At 37.9% G+C, this 8917-nt stretch overlaps 1 pseudogene; it reads left to right on the forward strand.

The window, feature by feature from the left end:
* Nucleotides 1–7215: 7215 nt before the first annotated feature.
* Nucleotides 7216–8795, forward strand: LOC140603578 (AP-2 complex subunit mu pseudogene; annotated as a pseudogene).
* Nucleotides 8796–8917: the final 122 nt, after the last annotated feature.

An 8917-nucleotide genomic window follows, 5' to 3' on the forward strand; every position in this document is an offset into this window, starting at 1 on the left:
CCATCTTTCTGTTTCTTCTCCTTTTCCTCCCACCTTCCTTCTCCTTCTGCTTTTCTTTTTCACCATCCTTCATCTCGTCTCTGTTTTATATGCTCTCTTTCTCTCCTTTTTTTGTTCCTAGAAGTTTATTTTTAAGAAGCTGGCAATGGTGATCGCAAGTTGGCAAATCAAATGAGAGGAAGATTATGGAGAAATCGGTGCAATCTAGGCTATGACTATATGAGGAAAATATTTCTTACTTGGTTTTATTTTTCTGTGTTTCAAAATGCATTTCTTTGTTTTTGTCTAGGTGATATTGTCACATAGACCAAAATCCAAAACCAGAGAAGGGAATATAGAGAAAAATCTTCCTCCCACATCTACCCTTTAGCTATTCAGTTTCCTCTGGTCAGAAAGGCAAGATCAAGTTTCCCCTGTGTCCTTCCAAAGATATTTTCTGCCTATACATATAAACACTCACTCATACACTCACACACATATATTCTTTTTCTCTTATTTTACATACATGGAAACACATATATTGCACCTTAATTTTTCTGCATGTTGGTTATTTTAATTTTTTGATGGCTGTAAGGCATTCCATCATGTGAATATATTCTAATGCATTTAGCTAGTTGCTTAAGATTTTATTTATTTATTTATTTATTTATTTATTTATTTATTTATTTAAGAGAGAGAGAGAGCATGAGTGTGGAGCCCAATGTAGGGCTTGATCCCATGACCCCCAGATTATGACCTGAGCTGAAACCAAGAGTTGGACACTTAACACACTGAGCCACCTAGGTGCCCCCAGCTAGTTACTTATTGATGGACATTTAGGTTATTTCTAATATCATGTTGTTACAAGTTATGCTAAATAAATTACCTTGTCCATATGCTATTTCACGCATGTTCAGGTATTTCCATATTCAAAGATAAAGAACTTTTGATCAAAAGAAATGTATGTTAATAATTTTCATAGATGCCAAAGTGCCCTCTGCTCTCCCTATCTTACAGTAGACTTTTAAACTTTTTGATAACTCCTACTCTGACTCATGGGGTTTCTATAAAGCATAATTATTTTTTTATTAAATATTCCATTACCTAATTCTTAAGATAAAAAGCATTTGCTTTTAGTGCTTTTATAATGTTTAAATTTTAATAAAGTAATCAAATGAAAGAACTGAATCTATATTGGAGACCGTGTCCAAAGAACTCATTGAAAAGTAAAAAAGATAGGATTCAACGAGTTATTTTGTTTACATAATCCTGAACCATTAATGTGAGGCTTTTGTTTTACTGACTTGGCAAACTTAACTGACCATTTAGGCTTAGACTGAAGTTCTTAATTTCACAGTAGTCCCAAAAAAATATCATTTTATATCTATTTATTTTCACAGTTATTTTCTATTTAATTCAATAAATATTTACTATCTAAAATGTGTTAGACAAGATTGGGAGATTCAGGACAAATATGACGGTCTGCCAATTCAGGGGTTCAGAGTCTAATAAGTGACATTGAAATAGACTTCCAAAACTTACTGTAGTCAGGAAATACTGAAAGCACTTGCTTGTAATTTTAAAAATGGCTATTAAGGAAACCACTGTTATAAGGAGGTGAAAAAAAATCTCAACCAGAAAATCATCTCCATTTCAATTGACCAATTGATAAGTATTCATGATTCTCTTCCTGATGCTGAGGCAAATTGCATCACTTCTTGCCACAGAGCAACATGAAATAAAAGCTATAAAATGCTTCACCCCTTTTGACCTGGTAATTGCTATAATTAGGCAATTTTCTTATAGTTTGGAAGTAGTTGGTCAATCTAGCCCGGTCAATGCAATTATCTACTTTTAAAGGACAAAACAACCAATTGAAAGATCAATGTTTGCAATTTTCATGGGGTAGCCTTGCACTGACCCTGCACCATCTTATCCTTGAGTTAATATTTATTGTATGATTAGATTATAAACAGAATCATGAACACTTGAAATTTACATATTACACAACACAAATTGTATGATGTTGGTCTACTTAATGAAGTTTTTGTGAAATTCCTGTTTCTTGATTAAGCAACATTAGATCTTATGCAATGAACAATTTGTTCCATCTTGCTTGGTAACAGTTTTGTCCCATGACTATGTTTTAAGTAGAAATTACAATCGGTTTAATTATTGTTGTCTGCCATTGTTAATGTTGTGCAACTTTGATCTTAGTACTGTGATCTAATAGGGCCAGTTCAGCCTTATTTCAAAACTCATGCATTGAACAAATACTAATTAGCACTTATTATATGCCAAAATGATACCTGGATATTAAGATAATAGCTGGGTTTTAGGATGTAGAACTTTTGGCATGGCAGAGAAGACAAAATAAACAGCTGGATGAATAAGATAATTACAAATTTGGATAACTATTTTGAAGCCAACAGCTAAGAGATGAGAGAGAAAGTACTTGAAGTAACCAGTAGCAGTCAGAGAAGGCCTCTGAGGAGTTCACAGTTGACCATGGACCACAAGTTCGAGAATGAATGGGTTCTACAATTTTGGGAAGAGTAGTCTAGGCAGAGATAATAAATGTTAAGCCAAGAAAGAGAGCTTGACCTTTTCTGGGAGAAAGATGACAGTACATGACTTTTCTGGAAACACTCAACTAGTTAGTGCTAGAAGACATAGGGCTCACTTTGTGTAACATCATCAAACATATCTGATAGAAGGTAGAAGAGATTCATCATTCACCCCTTCATTTATTTAATATGTTCCACTGGAAATACAAAAATCAAAACAGCAAAACCACTGCCTTGACATCCGATATTTTCAGGAGTTAAATTACCTTTTAATAAGTTTATATTCTTACTGTTTTCTTCATATTGAAATATTCACTTTTTGAAGTATAAAGCACACGATGAAATCTTTAAGTTTTGCATGATATTAATCCTGGGTACAAAGAAGATTCCAATTGCTAATAGGTCATAAACTCCGACTTTTTAAAAGATTAATATGAAAAAATTTAAAGATTAATATGTAAATTGGACATCACTCTACAAATTATGCTTTTCTTAGCCCCAGCTGAACCAGAGGTGGACATCTCATCCATGATGGGCCAGGCAGACTATCACATGATGAATGGAACCTAAACTGAAAGATTCAGTAGAGGGGGTGAGAGCCTTTGCATGCCAAAGCCACAAACCATGTAAAATTTAGGTAGAACCATATAAAGCACAGAGAGCCAGTTTGAAGAAAGTGGCAAGAAAATATGGCAAGGGATCCCTGGGTGGCGCAGCGGTTTAGCGCCTGCCTTTGGACCAGGGCGCGATCCTGGAGACCCGGGATCGAATCCCACGTCTGGCTCCTGGCATGGAGCCTGCTTCTCCCTCTGCCTGTGTCTCTGCCTCTCTCTCTCTCTCTGTGTGACTATCATAAATTAAAAAAAAAAAAAAAAAGAAAGAAAATATGGCAAAAATGCAAAGAAGCAGCACTAAGACCATGTGCCTCATTGAGAAATAGAGTTGTGTGCTTCCAGATCTTCCAAACTTCATGTGTAGGATTGCTGTAAGATTGACAGAAAAGGTCAATAAAAGGTCCTGCCATGGACCATTTAAAGTATGTGGGGTCCACATATTACAAACTCACACAAGGAAAATTACGTCACTAGAGAACTCAAGGGCACTTCTAAAATTCAGTAGCCAATACTCCACATTGGCACAGCAAGACCCTAAATTCTGAACATTCAGTCTTGTGACTAACACAACTAATGCTTCAGTCCTAATAGAAATGCTTCTCTGTATCTTCTGCCCTGTGTCTTTGAAAACAAAAGCAGTGGTACCAGTTGTTGTGTCTCTTTGATGTCAGAGACAGGCATTGCTTCAAAATACAGGGCATCCTGGGGCAGGTAGAGGCTTTTGAGTAAGAGAAAAGACTGGCTTACTTGTCAAATGTTTGTCTAAACCAGCATGAGTGCAATAGGATTGTTGCACAAGAAAATGTCATTTACAATAGTGCAGGATGTATATTTTTTTGTTTTTTTCAAATGTTCCAATTTGTGACTCCAGAGGAATTCACAAATTAGCATAGTATTAGAATAGTTGTACATGGTGGAAAAGGATCATTTTATAATATTAAACAATTCATATCATTTATAAATGTATATAAATGTGTTGTAACATACATAATACTATTTTTTTATATAACTAAGAGGTTCTAGATATTGTAAAAAGAGTTGAAATATAAATTTTACAGATTGATATGAAATTAGTATATTTTGTAGTATTTTTTGTGGAGTAATAATTTTCATATGCAATCTTAAATTTTAAGTTATGGGATATAAAATCCTTGGTTTACTTCTGAGTTATTGACAATTCCCGTTGCCACTGCCTCATAAGAACAATGGTTGTCCAAGTTGAAACAAACAAATATATTATTTAAGAACTACAGTGACTCAAGTGTGGTTTGTCTAATTAAGCATTACCATCGATAAAACATATTAAGTGAATATTTAATAATAATAATAAAAAACAAAACTGCTGATTGTGTTGTCATAAAGTTGACAACATAATCAGCAGTTTTGCTGGAACAAAAGCAAGAATTAATTTTTTAGAGTAAATGTTATTTATTGTTTATATACATTTTAGTAGTCATCCAAACATCTGCTGACCAGCAATAAACCCAGATATGTATAATAATAATTAAATTCATTTATATGTGATATCTTGCTAACTTTCAGTCATAATAGACCATAGGTTTACATTTAAAAAGTTATCAGGTTTGTCTACTAGAAAGAGCAAATATATCTTACTTAACAAATATATTAGTATTTTGACTTACCACTTTTAAATATTTGCTCATATGGTGTATAAATCTTCATTGTACTCTTGTGCCATGTGCTACAGATATCAGGGGTGGGCCTGCTTCTGACCAACTTTTACTTTTATTCTGTTTGAGATCCCTGTTGTGTCATTTCTATGAGACTCCTTTGTATCCTTTTAACAACACTGCAAGTTTTTGACTTGGGCTAGTTTGAGTAGGTTTCGGTTTTTTGCATGAGAGTTCTATCTAAGCAATCATAGAGGCCCATTTCATTTCTCATGGAGGTGAAAAATGGTTCTCACATGAATAAAAATCATAATCTGATCTTTATTTAATTTGATCTTATCAAATTATGATCTTTATCTTGAGCCTTTTTAAGAAATCAGGACTTTTGAAAAAGACCAATGATTCTGCCAAATTTATTAGTACATGTACTTCAGTTTCTCTGGATATTTGGATTGATTTTAAGTGTACTATAGAAATGAAACAGGCAAAAAAATAACAATTTTATTTTTAATTAAGCTCCATTATTTTATTTTTTATTTTCTTAAAGATTTTATTTATTTATTCATGAGAGACAGACAGAGAGAGAGGCAGAGACATAGGCAGAGGGAGAAGCAGGCTCCATGCAGGGAGCCTGATGTGGGACCTGATCCTGGAACTCCAGGATCCTGCCCTGAGCCCAAGGCAGACGCTCAACCACTGAGCCACCCAGGCACCCCAAGCTCCATTATTTTAATAGAGAAAACAGCTTGATGTATTATAAAATATATTAAAGAGCAAAATGATATTAATGGTATTTGACTTCAGACAGAAAACTAAACAATAATAGAGAAGAACTTTGTGTAAAATATAAACACTATTCAAAAAGAAATCTAAAACAAGAAAAGAAATCTAACTCTGTTTTATTTTGTTTTGTTTGTTTGTTTTAATTTAAGCACAAATTTCAAAGTGAAAATCCAAGAGAAACATTTCCTCTATTTATTTTCCTGGTTAAAACCAAATTGTTCACTGTTTGGAAAATGTTCTCTAATTTAGAGTCAGAGAATTCTTAGATCTGAAAAGATCTTTATACAGTTCTCTAAGTCCACCCTGAGCTTAGAATGCTATACTGATTTGGCCAATGTTACCCAGACCATAAAGGGAAACTTAAAATATGTTTGTATTTGGATTATTAAGTATACTCTTTGTACTTTGGTTAAATTTTAAAAAAAAAGTGATTATTAGAGAGAAGAAAGAGGGTTAATGACCAATTTTAGAATCCATTTCTGCTCTTGTTACTCATGAGGGCACTGCTGTGATATTGAGAAGGGAAAGTTTAAAGAAAGGAAAGATACATGGCATTAAATTTAGATTTAAATATATTTTGATTCCACCTAGTTCTGTGCATTCATTCAGATGTGATGCCGATATTCAGATCCTGTCATTTGGTGCCTGAATGCATGGAGAGCTAATCTTGGTATGAAAAGGGGTAGAATTGTTGATGTTCTATGAAGCTTTATTTTTTGTAGAGTCACTATTTCAACTCCTTTCTTTTCCCTTCCTCCTCAATGGAGTTAACCATTTTAATGAACTATTTTATTACTTCCTTCCTTCTAAGGTGAATCCTTGCTCTTATATTCTGAAATCCCTCCATGTGTAACTTTTCAGGGACCTCTCTTTTTACATACTTTCTTCTTATCTCTCTCTAGAAGGTCTTTCCCATCAATATTTAAATGTCTTTATATTTCTCCCATCATTAAACGTAAGCAAGCAATCAACCTCCTCTATCTCACCAAATGGATATTCCCTTCCCTCCAATTCCCTTCCCTTCTTCTCAGGGCCATGCTAACCACTTGCTCATGCCCCATTCATTCCTTAATGAATTTCATCTCAGCTTGACACTCCCTGACTCACCTAACTCTTACTCCTTATCCCAAATTCCTTCACAGAAATTGCTCTCTAATGAATTACCACTGGCTGCCTACCTGCTAAATCCCAAGGATATTTTTCAGTCCTTACCTGTCTTGGTCTCTAGTGTTTCCTAGAGTGTTACATCTAGGAAAAATCTTCTACATCATCTCCTCTAGCCCCCTCCAATCAATCATACAAAAACTGGAGATGTGAGTCAAGACATCCTCCTTCCCCATCACTCTCAGCAGTGCTTCTATAGTGAAGGGAAAGAAATGAAATGTCATGTTGCCAAAAGACTTCACTATTCATCTGCCCATCTCCCTACCAGGAGAAATAAGTGAAAATTCATGATAGTGAAAGTGAAATGCTTTCAACAGGAGGTCAGGGAGAAAATGACTTTGGTCTGCCTGTCTAATGAGTCTCATTTATGAACTTTATGGGAGCTAGGTTTTTTTAAAAAGTGTGTACTTCTATAATTTTGAAATTAATTTATTTTTACAAAGAAAAATAGATATTAAAGAATCAAGAAAGATCTTGGGATCTGGAGAGTGGCTGGGGGGGCCGAGCAGGCAGCCGTGGACACCAGGTCTGTTCTCAGAGCGATGGGCCTTGGAGACTGAGCTGCTGCCATGATTGGAGGCTTATTCATCTATAATCACAAGGGGGAGGTGCTCCTCTCCCAGGTCTACCGAGATGACACCGGGAGGAATGCAGTGGATGCCTTTCGGGTCAATGTTATCCACGCCTGGCAGCAGGTGTGCAGCCCCATCACCAACATCGCTCGCACCAGTTTCTTCCATGTTAACCGGTCCAACATCTGGTTGGCAGCTGTCACCAAGCAGAATGTCAATGCTGCCATGGTCTTCGAATTCCTCTATAAGATGTATGATGTAATGGCTGCCTACTTTGGCAAGATCAGTGAGGAGAACATCAAGAACAATTTTGGGCTCATATATGAGCTGCTGGATGAGAATCTGGACTTTGGCTATCCACAGAATTCAGAGACAGGAGCACTGAAAATCTTCATCACTCAGCAGGGTATCAAGAGCCAGCATCAGACAAAAGAGCAATCCCAGATCACCAGCCAGGTGACTGGGCAGATTGGCTGGCAGCGGGAGGGCATCAAGTATCGCCGGAATGAGCTCTTCTTGGATGTGCTGGAAAGTGTGAACCTCCTCATGTCCCCACAGGGGCAGGTGCTAAGTGCCCATGTGTCAGGCCGGGTGGTGATGAAGAGCTACCTGAGTGGCATGCCTGAATGCAAGTTTGGGATGAATGACAAGATTGTCATTGAGAAACAAGGCAAAGTCACAGCTGATGAAACAAGCAAGAGCGGAAAGCAATCAATTGCCATCGATGACTGCACCTTCCACCAGTGTGTGCGACTCAGCAAGTTTGACTCTGAACGCAGCATCAGCTTCATCCCACCAGATGGAGAGTTTGAGCTAATAAGGTATTGCACCCCCAAGGACATCATCCTTCCTTTCCGGGTGATCCCACTAGTGCGAGAACTGGGACACACCAAGCTGGAGGTCAAGGTGGTCATCAAATCCAATTTCAAACCTTCTTTACTGGTTCAGAAGATTGAGGTGAGGATCCCAACTCTACTGAATACAAGCGGGGTACAGGTGATCTGCATGAAGGGGAAGGCCAAGTGCAAGGCCAGCGAGAACGCCATCGTGTAGAAGATAAAGCGCATGGCAGGCTTGAAGGAATCGCAGATCAACGCAGAGATTGAACTTCTGCCCGCCAATGACAAGAAGAAATGGGCTCGACCCCCCATTTCCATGAACTTTGAGGTGCCATTCGCACTCTCTGGCCTCAAGGTGCGCTACTTGAAGGTGTTTGAACCGAAGCTGAACTACAGCTACCATGATGTCATCAAATGGGTGCACTACATTGGCCACAGCGGCATTTATGAGACCCGCTGCTAGCTGCCTAGTAGCAGTGAGCCTGCCTCCCTACCCGCCCTTTTCCACAGGTCTGGGTGCCCTGGGCCACCACACTTCAGTGTCTCCTACCTCCTGCTTTGCTGCCTTCCCTTTGCACCAGCCCTTGAGTCTAGGTCTGGACCAATCACGTTGCAAGAGGGACTGGTGGAACAGTCCCTGGGCTCCCTGGGCTCACTGGGCTCCCTGGGCTCCCTGGGCTCCCTGGGCAGGGTGGTTTCTGGGGCTCCTACTCCACCATCCATCTGTCAGCCCGGGCCCAGTGCCAGGCTCTGTGTTCTGTGACCAAA

Source organism: Canis lupus, chromosome 14 (assembly GCF_048164855.1).
Source record: "Canis lupus baileyi chromosome 14, mCanLup2.hap1, whole genome shotgun sequence".
Lineage (NCBI taxonomy): Eukaryota > Metazoa > Chordata > Mammalia > Carnivora > Canidae > Canis > Canis lupus.